Source organism: Mercenaria mercenaria, chromosome 11 (genome assembly GCF_021730395.1).
Source record: "Mercenaria mercenaria strain notata chromosome 11, MADL_Memer_1, whole genome shotgun sequence".
In the NCBI taxonomy this organism is placed as follows: domain Eukaryota; kingdom Metazoa; phylum Mollusca; class Bivalvia; order Venerida; family Veneridae; genus Mercenaria; species Mercenaria mercenaria.
This window is the reverse complement of record NC_069371.1, coordinates 72,748,420-72,762,185: the sequence shown is the minus strand read 5'-3', so window position 1 is coordinate 72,762,185 and position 13,766 is coordinate 72,748,420.

The following is a 13,766-nucleotide window of genomic DNA, read 5'->3' as shown; positions in this document are numbered from 1 at the left end:
CTCTATGTTATCCATTTCATTTTTAAGTACTGCTTATCATAAATAGTCTCACAAAATTCCTGTCATTGTTTTTATTGTTTGTATTCAACATTATATGCTTCCAATGGATGATCGTAGACTTTATTACAGAACAAAAATTATTGATCAGTCACTATATAACTTCGTGTGTTGATTGCTGGAGGGCCTCCGTGGCCGAGTGGTTAAGGTCGCTGACTTCAAATCACTTGCCCCTCATCGATGTGGGTTCGAGCCTCACTCGGGGCGTTGAATTCTTCATGTGAGGAAGCTATCCAGCTGGCTTACGGAAGGTCGGTGGTTCTACCCAGGTGCCCGCTCGTGATGAAATAATGCACGGAGGGGCACCTGGGGTCTTCCTCCACCATTAAAGCTGGAAAGTCGCCATATGACCTAAAATTGTGCCGGTGCGACGTTAAACCCAACAAAAAAATGATTGCTGGAATGCAACATTCTGCTATTTTCCTGTTCCCTTATGGGGCATGCAGTGGTCTGAAACAGATCTATGATGCAGAAGCTGCCTGGAAAAAAAACGAAAAAAAACAAGAAAAAAATAGTAATAAAAGAACAGATAAACAGAAGCAGAAAAGATTTCTGATTCCCGATAAGTTTATAAAAATGTATCAACAAATATTGGGATGTGCAGGTGGGTAAATTTGTTGAAAGTCTTTGTTGTTCCATTGCTGACCAGGAGAAATGGCAAAGACGAAATGAACTCTTTTTTCATTTCAAAAATGCGCACAAAATGCAAAGGGGAACAACTAGCGTGTGACAAAATACTAAGATAATGTTCTGGTCACGACCTCCTAACTGAAACAGTGGTCCATGAAAAATAAGCAGGTTTATTATGAATAAAATGCAACATTAACTCAAACAGCTGCCTATTTAATTTGTACTTAAAGAAGTCACTGCTGATAATTAATGTTATCCTTTGTGAATACATACACAAACCTATTGATTAATGGCGTGTCTTAAGCCATGGTTTGTGTTAATTTCAGATGGGAAGGTCGAAGCAAAGACACTTCAGTTCTGAAGGTATCAACCGAAAAAAAAAGAGCAAATAGCAAAAGAGTATTAACGTTAAAAAGACACTAGTGCGTAAGTCTAATATCTTAAGACAGAAAACTAAATCATACAATGAAGTGTTTGTCCTTACTCTCAAAGTTGGGAGTGGCCCACTTTCCCTTTCTCCTACGTCATTTAAACATGTCATATTTGCAACTGATTTCTTTTCCTACCCTGATCGACCATGCAAGCATGACTAGCAAAAGTTTTGATAAACACTTCTTTCACAACCATTACCATTTCTCGAACTTGACACAATGTAATTAGACCACCCCGTACCATTATATTGAACATAAAATGGTGCCATTACTAAAAACATGTGCGCAATTGCTACTAAAATTAAACTTACTATATCATGTAAATTAATGTTCTGCTCATTCTAGAGATTTTCAGCTTACTTCGACGCCTACTGCGTACCACGTGCGAACTTACTATAGGGGTTTTCTCAAATTGTATATACGTTTTTTATTTTTTGTTTGTTTTGTGTTTAACGCTGTTTTTCAACAGTATTTCAGTCATGTAATGGCGGGCAGTTAACCTACTTAGTGTTCCTGGATTCTGTACCAGTACAAACTTGTTCTCGGCAAATAACTGCCAACTTCCCCACATGAATCAAACGTGAAGGACTAATGATTGCAGACACAATGTCGTTTATCAAATAGTCACGAAGAACATACGCCCTGCCCGAGGATCGAACTCACGACCCCGTGATCCGTAGACCAACGCTCTTACCTACTGAGCTGAGCGGGCGGGTATATACGTTTTTGTTGTTTTTTTTTTTTTTGGTTTGTTTTCCTTATGTAAATCTGAACAACGGCATATTTAGCATGTAATACGTATTGTACTATTTAATCGACCTGTCAAAACATGTCCCCGGCTTTCATGTTAATCTTATATAGGCTCGAACAGAATATAATGAAAGCCGGGTCCATTTTTTGATAGGTCAAATAAATCGGACAATACTGTTCGAGAAAAGACAGGTATAAGATTTATTAAGGAGATGTCACGGCTGAGATAGTTTAGCATTATTACAATACACAGTCGGTATTGAAATTGTGTTTCCAACACATGTGCTCATTAGATAAATCCTCAATATCTATGTGAAAATAAGGGATGTGTTTTGTATGATTGCAACACTGTGAGTTGCTCTAATTACTGACAAATTACTGAAACAATAGGAATTCGTACGAGAGATGGATAGACAAAACGACAGTGAGGTAACAATATATTCTTTTATTGTTTTAATGTACGAGTTGTAAGCTACAATAAAGAATACCCATTTTATGAAAATCAAACTGGAAGTTAGAAATAACAGAAAAAAATTAATTAGGTCATGAGTCATCATATACCTGTCAAAATTTGTCATTAGTTTTCACGAGCTGTCAAAATTACTTTTATCTCTCTATTCTGCAAATGCATTGTTTTTGAAAGTATCTTGGACGGATATTGTAGTGTGTAACTTACTTTACATTCCACATTAATATTTGTGCTTGAAATTGCTTTGCTGAGCTCACCGACGTCACATATGAATGTCTATTGTTTTAGTTTACTGTCTGTTATAAAGGTATCAAATCTCAATATTAAGATATAAGAATTGTTCCTTTCTGGTAGACAATGGAAACTATTTGGTTGAATCATAATATAACAGTTTTTGGAAAGAACTGAATATTCTTTGGTTTTTTGTTATTCACCGGAAATTCAAAAAGTGACATCACCTTAATATCCTTTGTATTTTATATATATGAATTACCGATATACATGTATTTCGTCTTACAAGCATTCTTAACAGCGTGGGGGCATTTTAAAACAAAATATCCTTTATATCTTTTTTATAAAGGTATCTACTGAAATTTGGGCCAGGATCTATACTCAGTAAATATTTACGGAACAACTCTGTTAACGATGTGAATTCTAAATTTGTACTGATTCTTTCTACTGTCGTACGATTCATGAAATAAGGGTAAAAATCGCTAAGGTATTGTAGTACAGTGGGTTCGAAACTTCACATGTCATGTCGTTAGATTCGCGCGGAGGTTAAGTAACGCCAGAAATGTCACAAAATATAAAAACGAAATGTTAAAGCATACGGATAATTGAAGATCCTGCTTAACAGAACAGAACAGAACAGATAATTTATTCAGACTTGTACACGTGTACATCGTCAAATATACATTGAACATAATAAAACTTCAATAAATAAAATCACAATGATAGATGTTATACAGGATGTTCACATTTAACAGATACAGAGGATGAATTATTCTGTAATAATTGTTGATAAAGATAATCTATGTGACAATGCAGTTCTAAGATATAGACATAGATTAATTAACATATTTCTATTTTCTGTCTTTAACATCTCAATAAACTTATACATACTGGGTCTTGTGTAATAACATCGTTTTATGTATTTTTTTTCTTATATCAGTGTAACAGGGACATATTAAAATAAAATGATACTCGTCCTCAACGTCATGGAGATTACAGTATGTACAGTATCGTTCACCTCTAACAGTTCTATTTACACTATATCTGCCAGTTTGAACATGTAGCGAATGAGATGATACTCTAATTTTAGTAAGATATATTATTAGATTACTTGGCAGTATTAACGCAAGTAAAATCCAACACAGTATTTAGATGACATCTGAATATTGCGATTACGTGTTTTAAATGTAGCCTGTTCACTATGTTCACTATCCATATATTTTAAAACGTAGGTATTGCATAATAGCAGATATTTATATCACAATACACTAATTTGTACAATGAAGGCAAAATTTACTACACATATAGGTAAAAGAATCATATATACCCTAAGTATGTGTTTTTTGCGAACCTTTAAATATTTTGAGAAAAACCCTACTGTAAGTACGCAGTCCGCTGTCCGCAATCCGCGTCAAAAAGTAAGTTGAAAATCTCTACTACAATATCGATGATACATAAATGTACTTTATCCTACCTTCATGCAAAATAAAGGCAAAAATCAAGGGGTCAGATAAATTTTGCTTTATCTGGTCAGTGACTAAATAAAGCTTGGCGGACTACTTTTTGGATTTTTTTTTAAAACGACGCCATCTTGTTTTTGAGAATAACTGCTAAAAGACATATTTATGCAATTATTTTCATAAACGCGCTTTTATTAGGTATGTGAGACCATCACAAATGTATAGTGTATGCATACCGTACTTGCAATTACTACAAAAAGTTTTTATAACGGAAACGCTCGGAGAAACGGAAAGTGACTGATGTATAGCGTTTGTTCAGAATTTTAGCTTTCTACACGTCAATCTAGGAATATATTGCATCTTTAATGGAGTGTTATTGAATAAAATCATCGAGGAAACGGTTTGCCTATTTGTTTTGTCAAGCGGCGATATGGCGTGTATATAAGTCTCGTCAATCGTTTGCTTGGTGAGGATGGGCAATCCGACATTCAACTGAACTTCGGACAAAACTTCACTTGGCAGCAAATTAGAATTAATCTTTACTGTTCAGCAGAACAGAGAAGTCAGACACAAAGCAGAACAAGGTTAGCCTTTGTTTTTCGGCTCATATTTTATATTTTTATCTTAAAGACCTGTTTGTGTAATGGTGGGGCGTATTAATTTCTGTGCAAGACAGACTCGGATCTAGTTGGTGGTAAATTTTGAATTTTAATTAAAGAATGATTTTAGATCAGAAGGTAGGATAAATAGAACATTAGGTTACTGTCTTATAAATTTAAATTTATTAAGTTCGTCTACGAAAAAATAAAAGTCTCGGCAGAGCCTCGACTTTTATATTTTCTCCGACTCACTTAATAAATTTAAATTTATAAGACAGTAACCTAATATTCTCTATATCTATGCCGACACGATTGCATTATTAGCGGACATTTCTTGTTATCATTCTTGCTACAGAGTTTTTCTAACTGATTTTATTTTTTGCAAACCCCTTTTTCAGATGACAACCAGCAACATTGATAGTAGTCTTCTTTGCTTTAGCTCTAGAACGGCATTTGCTGCCTGTTAGACTGGGACAATCTCTTTTGGATAACACATATCTTGATGGCATGTAACGCCGTGTCACATATTTAAGAGTTTATATTTCGCAGCTCGCAAGAACCAGTAGTCATGTTGAGCCTCTATTCTTTAAAATAATACTTGTACTTTTACCAGAAAGGTTCTTCAGTAACGCTACCATTGCCATGAACTTTGTTAATTATTTGCCATTATCTGGAATAAGTTATTTAATGCAAAAGTAATCTAAAGATTTGTCTGTTGTTAAGTACTTTTACCACCTGATCTGTATAGAGACAAACATCGAAAAATTCTGGGGCATAACCTTTTCTGACCAACAGTTAATGTCTTATTACAACATGCTATGACCGTATTGTTCTGAGAAACACGGCATGTTTAGTGTTCAGTCATTTTATATTCGGTCGCTAGTGCTTTCCGCTTTGATTGTGTGGTGACGGGACACGTAGGCAACGAGTTTTAACCCCCCCCCCCCCCCCCCCCCCCCCTCTAGGGATGGATTAGTTTAATATCTATCCCCTGTCCTACTTGGTCGTGTCCTTATTGCTGTTTCCTTTGGTGTTCTTGCTCTTGTGTCGTCGAGGGCATACATCTATATATACTTACATGAGCGTATTTGTGTTTCGCAATGTGATCCTGTGGTTAGTGGTCCATATATAATGGTTTCACCTGACGGAAAGTATATTTACACCGTCTGGTAACACAGGTATATGGTAATGAGGTCTGGCGCAAATAAACTGTTTCCGTCCCTGGCCGTCCAAAACTTGTACTCTGTCGTGCAACGTCTTTGTGTATGTTTGTATTTGTTTGTTACTTCTATGTCATTGTTATTGCATTCGTTCGTCTCAATGTGATCAGGCGCTGCGAACCAGTATACGTGTACATATACCAACATCTCCATATGTATGGGAGGATAAGTGCTTTGAATATGCCTTTTCCTGTCAGGATTTTTCGTCGTTTTTTAACAACATAAATATTTAAGTAAATTCATAAAATCAAATCACAGCAATAAAGATATAAACAATAAGAAAAGATTATTCGGTCAGTTTGCAACGTCACTGTGTGTGCAACAGAATGGGTCTAAAATAGACGCTAACAGCAGTTTGTATAGTTGATCAGAAGCAAGTTCCTCAACATGCTAGCGGTGGATCGACTAAAATTTTGAAACCAATTTTGATATTTAAGATAGGTCTTTTTCCCATTCCTAGTGACAGGAACCGAAATCAGTGATGATGTAACATTTCGCAACACAGGCAATATTAGCCAATGCACACAGAAAAAGAAATATATGTGATATAAAATATAAATACAAATAGTTATAAAGAAAATATCTCACGTTCGCATTTAATGAGGTGTACATCTTTTTTTCGCAATATTTCGGGGTGAGGGGTTTAGGCGACTCGTTTAACTATTTATGTTAACCTTTAGCCTGCTTGAGAAAAGCGATTTTGCCTTTGCGACCAGTGCGGTCCAACACACGTCCAAGCTGATCTTGGTCTGCACTGTTCGCTATTCAGTCAGTAAATTTTCAGCGAACACCCTTTATAATAATAAGTGGTACTGGCCAAAATGTAAGACCAGTCGATTTTTGAAATTGAGCAGGGTAAAGGTTAAAGTTGCAACGAACCTTTTTCAAACTCGCACATTTGTTTTCTGCTTTTTTTGTTTGTTTTTTGTTTTTGTTTTTTTGTTGATGTTGTTTTTTTTTTTTTGTTTTTTTTTTTTGCTTTTTTTTTATTTTTTTTTAAAAAAATTTAAAAGGGTCGGGCATAAAAGTATACCCCCTAGGGGTGATTGTATTTTACAAAAACCGCCCCCGACATTTTAATTCCCAGCTGAAGAAAAAAATGTAAATCCGATGTATAGGTGAAAATTTTAACATTATTTTCCTATGTATCAAAAACCCCCCCATAGTTTTCTATCGGAAAAGTGTACATCAACCCCCATGTACATGTGAAAAATTCGGGCATTTTCTAACTGATGATTTTTAAAATTTTGTTTACTTTTTGGTATCTATTTATTTTGCTGATAATTTCGATAATTATATTTAACTATTTTAAATAACGAACTGAAGGATTTTAATATCAATTTTACTGCCGTTTTCCTTTAAAAAATTTCAAAAAATTTTTAGTTTTAAGAAAAAACCCCGTTGCGGAAGTTTGCAAAAGGAATTTTAGAGAAAAGGAACACATTCGTTATGGCAATACAAATTATAACTTTTTTTGGGGCCCAATTTGAAAGGGAATTTCGAATATTTAATTTCCTGATAATTTCGATAATTATTTTTAAACCTAAAAAAAAATAACGTTTTTTATGGGGGTTTTGGAGTTTTTTTAGCAACTTTACGTTGTTGTTACGGTTTCTTTAATACCATTAAAAAGAAAAATTTTTAACCCAATAAAAAGGGTACGGGGGGGTTTCAGACGGGAGTTATGGGGGAAAGGAAAAATTCTTTATAAAGCTACCCGTTTATAATCAATTAAAATATAAACAAAACTTTAACACAGTTTTCCTTTACAGATTTTCACCCAAAGGAAAGGACCGAATACCAAATTAAACCCATTTGGGCAAAAGTGAAATCATCCGCCCGGGTCCCAAACACACAAAATTAGTAAAAGGGTTTTTTTTTGTGCTGCTTTTTTAAGGTGACATGATTGTTTAAAAACGTGATGAAATGTCGTAAGGGTTATCAAAAGCAAAAAGAATTTTCAATTTTGATTTTAATTCACGACCGATTTATCTTTTAAGGTTATTTGGTTTTTTAAAAGAAATAAAACGAAAAAATTTGTAAAGTTCGTTTTTTTTGGGGGTTTGCCGCGAGGGCCCAACCAATCAAATTGTTTTTGCCTTGGTGGGAGGGGGCCAATCAAATTTTAAGGCTTCTTATGGGTTTTTTTAAACAAAACTTTTTGGTTTGTACGCAGACCCCGGGGTTAAAAAAATTTTTAAAGGGCGCTTTGCGCGCTTTAGTGTGGCAAAAGAACTCTAAAACGTAAAAAAAAAACCTAAAAAAAAATTATAAATTAAATTACAATTGTTTTGCCATTATAAAGAAATTTCGTCAAGAAATTTTTTATACGTAACTTTGTTTAAAAAGATATGTATTTTAAAAATTAAAACTTTACCTTACCTAAAAACAAATGCTTTATTCAAAATTTTTCGTCCAGAAAAAAACATGAAAATTTCCCAGTCTATATTTCACACATCATACAAATATAAAACTTGTTCCTTATTTTTAAAAAAAATTTATTTTTTTCCCTTATATCAAAGAGCTAAAAATTTTCTTTTTTTATTAAAACTTTTTTTCCCCAAAAACCTTCATATATTTTGTAAAATATATTTTTTTTCCTCCCCCTTAAATGACATTTTAAAAATTTTTGGGGTCGCGGCTCCTTTCCCTAAAAACCCGGTTTAAAAGGTTGATTCCCGGGAAAATTTTTGCGCAACTTTTATGCAAATTAAAACAAGAAAAGACTTTGCCACCTGGGAAAACAAACCGTAAGTTTTTTTTGGGAGAATTTCCCCTTTTTTGAGCGGCCCAAAAAAAAGTTACTAAAAACAAAAAAAAGGTTTTGATGCGATATCTTTTGATCCCTTCGGCCCATCAATGCCAAAAACAGAACGCATCAGTTAAAATTATCACGCGACGGATTTGTTTTTTTAAATAAAAAAAAATAAACTTTTAAACGTGATTTTCGGGAATTTCTAAATTTTTACGAATATATTTTGGGAAAATTTTTAAGGGCCCATCTCCTTATAAAAAGTCAAAAGGTGTAAAAAAAAAAAAATTTTAAATTCGTAAGATATTTATCAAATAAAAGAAAAATCTAAACACACTAAAGGGAAAGTACCAAATATAATTTTAAAGATATGATGAGGGAAGTGATGATAGGAAGGATGATTATTATTATTATTTTTAAATTATTTTTAAAAACGGAATAAATTGATCCCCGTTTTGAAAATAATGGATAAAAACCAAAAGGGCTGAATTTTAAATTAACTAAAACTTTTTTTTTTTTAAAAATTTTTGCCCTTTTAAATTAAAACTCAAGTATAAAGTAAGCAAAATTGCGACATGGGGAAATTTAAAGGAAGATACTTTGGAAAAAAAAAAAAAATTTCTTTTGTTTTTACTTAAAAAAATCTTTGAAAAAATAAATTTTTTCCATTTTTTTTAAAAACCAAAAATTCTCGAGATCAAAAATTCCCGGGAATGAATACCCAAATTAACCCAATTTATTTATAAACTTTGTTTAAATTCCAAATCATTAAAAAAAAAGGCTGGGGGTTTTTTGCAAAGATCCCCTAAATTTTCTTTGTCTTTCGGCGGATATTTACTTTTAAAACAAATTCAAAAATTAAATTCGAACTAAACCAAATTAATATATTCTCAAAACGTAATTTATTTTTGTGCAGTCTGTTTTTTGCCCTATTTAAGTCGCAGCGGGGAAAATTGTTTCCCGTTGCTAAGAAAAAAGGGAAATGAAAAACCCGCTATACGGGGCCTAAAAAAAAACCACCTTGGGGTAGTTTTTTGCATACTATTGTAAACTTTCCCTCCTAAACTTTGGGTCATTTTTGTGCTTTTACGGAAAATTATCCTATTTTTTTTTAAATAAAAAATTTTAAAGGTTTTTTTTTGGATAAAAACATTATAGATAAAAATTTTCCCAAAGTTGGGCTAATATAGAGGAAAAAAAGTTTTAAAGTTAATGTTATTAACCCGCCCTTCATAAAAAACATCACCCCCCAGGGAAATTTTTTTTGATTTTATACATTAATTTGATATTTATACATAAAAAATTTAAATTTAAAATAATATGTATCTGTTTGTTTACATTACGGCATATATATATTTTTTTTTTTGTGCCATGTATCTGCATTTCTAACGGTATAAACGGCCCAAATTTTTATTTTTGGTTTCTTTTTTGTTTTGCTGATAATTTCGAGTATCCTTTTGTTTTTCATATTTTAAACTATTGAAACCGGGGATAAAACACAGGTTTGACGTTAAGTTTTTTTCCTAAGACCTATTAAAAAAATTTGACAAACAAAGGGCAGATTTTTCCAGATTTTAAAATTTAAATTAAGGGGGGAACGGGGTTTAAATTTCTAAAAGCCATTTGTAAGTATTTTTAAATAATTGTTGATAGCATAAATTAAACAGGTTTTTTGTATAGTTTCCCTTGTCTGTTTATTATGGGGAAATAAAACAAAAAAACCTTCCCTTCAAAAATTTCGCGATTTCCCCTTAGTGTTTCAAATTCTAGCCCCTTTCCCCTTTTAAATTTATAATCAATGGGGTGTCAGCTGTAAAAATATGCGAAGAACGACTTAGAACGAGTATATAATTCAGGAAAACATACTGATGGTGCAGAATATTGTGGCAATTCTATACCAAAGCCACAACGAGAAACGGTATATATTTACGAACATTTAAATACATTATTTTAGTATCATTAAACTGCCTCCTTCTTTCCAGATTAACCGTGAATTTAGATGAAAAAGACATGACTATACGCCGGCTGAAGATTAGATATTTCTATTTCGTGCCAAAAAGAAATTTTTTTACTAAAAGTTTTGATACAGGAAGTTTTGAAACCGAGAAATGGACTAGAAAAAGTATTTCTGGAGAGGATTCTAAAAGCTTTTTTAAAAAAAGATTCAGAAAGGGAAAAAAGGGCGGGGACATATCTTTCACTGTCCCACAAAAAACCTAAAAAAAAAAATCGTCCCTCTCTAAATTTAATTAAACAAAATGATAAACCCTTTAAAAGAGCGTTTTTTTTTCAAAATTTAAAAAAACAAAATTTTCACAGAGAAATATTTTTTTTATCCCCCTGCAGAGGGCGCTGTAGACTTTCTTGGGTCAATTTTGGGTTCCTCTTTCAACTATTTCCCTTTTCCCCATAATTAAACAGATTCCCTTTTGGTGAAGATGGTAGCACTGAAGATACCGTTTTTGTAGCAAAACAGTTGTATGCCTGATAAAAAGAATTTGGGTTTAGAAAATCACAATTTACACGATGGAAAACAAAGGTTAAAGAAAAATACACGAAAACCGACCCTGACGCCAAACTTTTAAAAACTTCCCGGGGGAATTTATAGGGGAAAGCGCGAAACCTTTTATCAAAAAATGGTTTAGGGGGGGGAAAGGCTTGGGTTCTGTGGATTGACAGTGCGGGCAACCGTTTAGACCAGGAATTGTACAACAGTTTTTGTATTCAGACAAAGATGTTTTTTGGGGGGCCCTTTATGCCCGTTTGAAAAGGAAAATAATTTCCCGTCTCGTTTTAAAACGACGTCCGAAAATTTGACTTAACACGTTTCGAAGAAAAGTTGTAGGGGACACGCAATACAGAAAATGGGGTTTAAAAGGAAAAACTAAAAAACGGAGGGCCCGCGAGGCCGAATAGATTATTTCGGGTTGCGCTTTTTTTGGGACGGGAAAAAGCCCGTCAGGAAAAAGGGCCCCAAATTCACAGAAGGAAACCCTTTTCATCCGCAGTATTTGAAATCTGGTAATCCCGGAAACCAAAAAAAATTTAAGTTTAAATTTAAAAATAGAAACTGAAGGTCTTGCCCAAAAAAGGGCAAGAGAGATTGGGTTTTGATGTTTTTGGGCTACCTTTTTTTGAAAATATCCATTTGAATTTTTGGGTCTTTTTACTTATCTAAAAAAACTTTCATGGTAAGGGGTATTCAACAGTTTTTTAAACAAATTTTTGATTTAAGTGAAATTTAAGTGAAAAATTCCTTTGGGCTTCGGGTAATTTTTAAAACAAACTGTTTTTTGAAATTTTTTTCCTTAAAGTAATTTTTTCTGTACATGCAGTATGTTTTTGGAAATGGTAATAAATTTGAAAAAATGGGGTAAAAAAATTTTTTCCCCCTTTACTGAGGGGGTAAAATTAAATTTGGGACAATTCCCTATAGATTTTACAACACTTGAAAGAGTGTCTAGTTTAAATGAAAAAAATTTGAATAAGACACCCTACTTTTTTTAGATCTTTTTATTTTATTGTCATAACAAAGTTTTTAAATGCATTTAAAAATTTTCATTTTCAAGACATTCTCATTGATCAATGGTTTAATATGCCAAAAATGAAATAACCGTTTCACTGTTCCCGAGGGAAACTTAAATTTAAAAAAAAATTTTAAAAAAAAGGACGTGAAAAATCTATAATTTACAAAGAAATGTTTTTTAAACCCCCCCGGTTTTTTTTCTAAATTCAGTTTTTTAACGGACGGAATAGTGCTTTAGTGTTAAAGCTTGAATTTATTTTTATTAAAAATAAACAAAAACCAATAACACTATTTAAATAATTTTAGAAGTACATTTTTTTGGTTTTATAAAACTTTGATGAACCCAAAACTATATATCACAGTTTATATTTGTTTATGTGCTTTCCCTTTAAATTTTGGTTTCCAATTTAATTTTTTTCCCCAAAGGGCCGCCGGCCCCTGCAACCACAAGCTTTTTGGTACGGCATACGTTTTCTAACGTCCGCCCCTGCTTCATGTAAGAGTGACCCCTTTTTTACCCACTCCTTTTCCTGGCAAAAATTTTCAAATGATTTGGGGAAAACCTTTTTAAACACTTTACTGTAGGTGACTTTTTAACCCCAGGAGCCGAACATTCTTTTTTATCTTTTTAAGGCTGGGGGTTTTGACACGTTTCTCCTTTTTCAGTTCGTAAGTACCCCGTTGTTTTGGGGTGGGTCCCCCCAAATACAAGACCGGCTGGCACGTTGTACAAGAGCTATTCGCTGTAATAAAATGACAAACATATTTATAAGATACATGCTTTTCAAAACAAAAGTTACTGATTTATCTGACAGAAAGATAAATCCGACATTAATTTTGGATAAATAAAGAGCTCACTGTCTCTTTCAAATGTAATAAGTTAAGCATACAGACGACCACACTAATGTTGGATATTGAAGTATAGAGCATTTTTACGAAACTGTCTAAACTTATCACATGAAACTTTCCTTGATATTTGATGCCATAGGCTAACAGTTTGAGAAACATTTGATTAAATGATAAAAGCGTTTGCTCACCTGCAGGGATACATTTCATGCAGCAACCGTTACTGTCGACAGACGATTCATTCTGTAACAAAATGGTAAATTAAAAACATGTCATACGAGTAGTTGCAACTGTTACAATAAAAAACAATGCAAGACTAGATGTATTATTGAGCAATGCTAACCCAGTAAGCAGATAATTATCATGTGCTAATAGTTACTTTCAATAAATAACTGTCGATGTTTTCATCAAAACGTCCAATATCGTCTATTAACACAGGGTTACTCAAAATGAAGAACTTTTCGGGTGATTTTTCTGTCGACTCGAACGATGGCAAGTGACCACACACGACAGCATATATCTGAATTCACGGTCGATTCAGTACCATTCATATTTGAAAAAGACCTTAATTGATAGCTAACGAGAAAAGCACAAAACAGAATAGAAATCTATGAATTTACAAACAATACTTAGAAAAACTGTTAAAATGATTTTAGCATAAAAGAACAATCACTGTTATTGGAATATAACATATCACGGGAAATAATAAACTAATCCGGTTTCATTTGTAAGATGTTAAAATTAACTTACTAAAGACAAGTGGTAAGAGAATCGAGTGCCGACACTTCTCTAGCG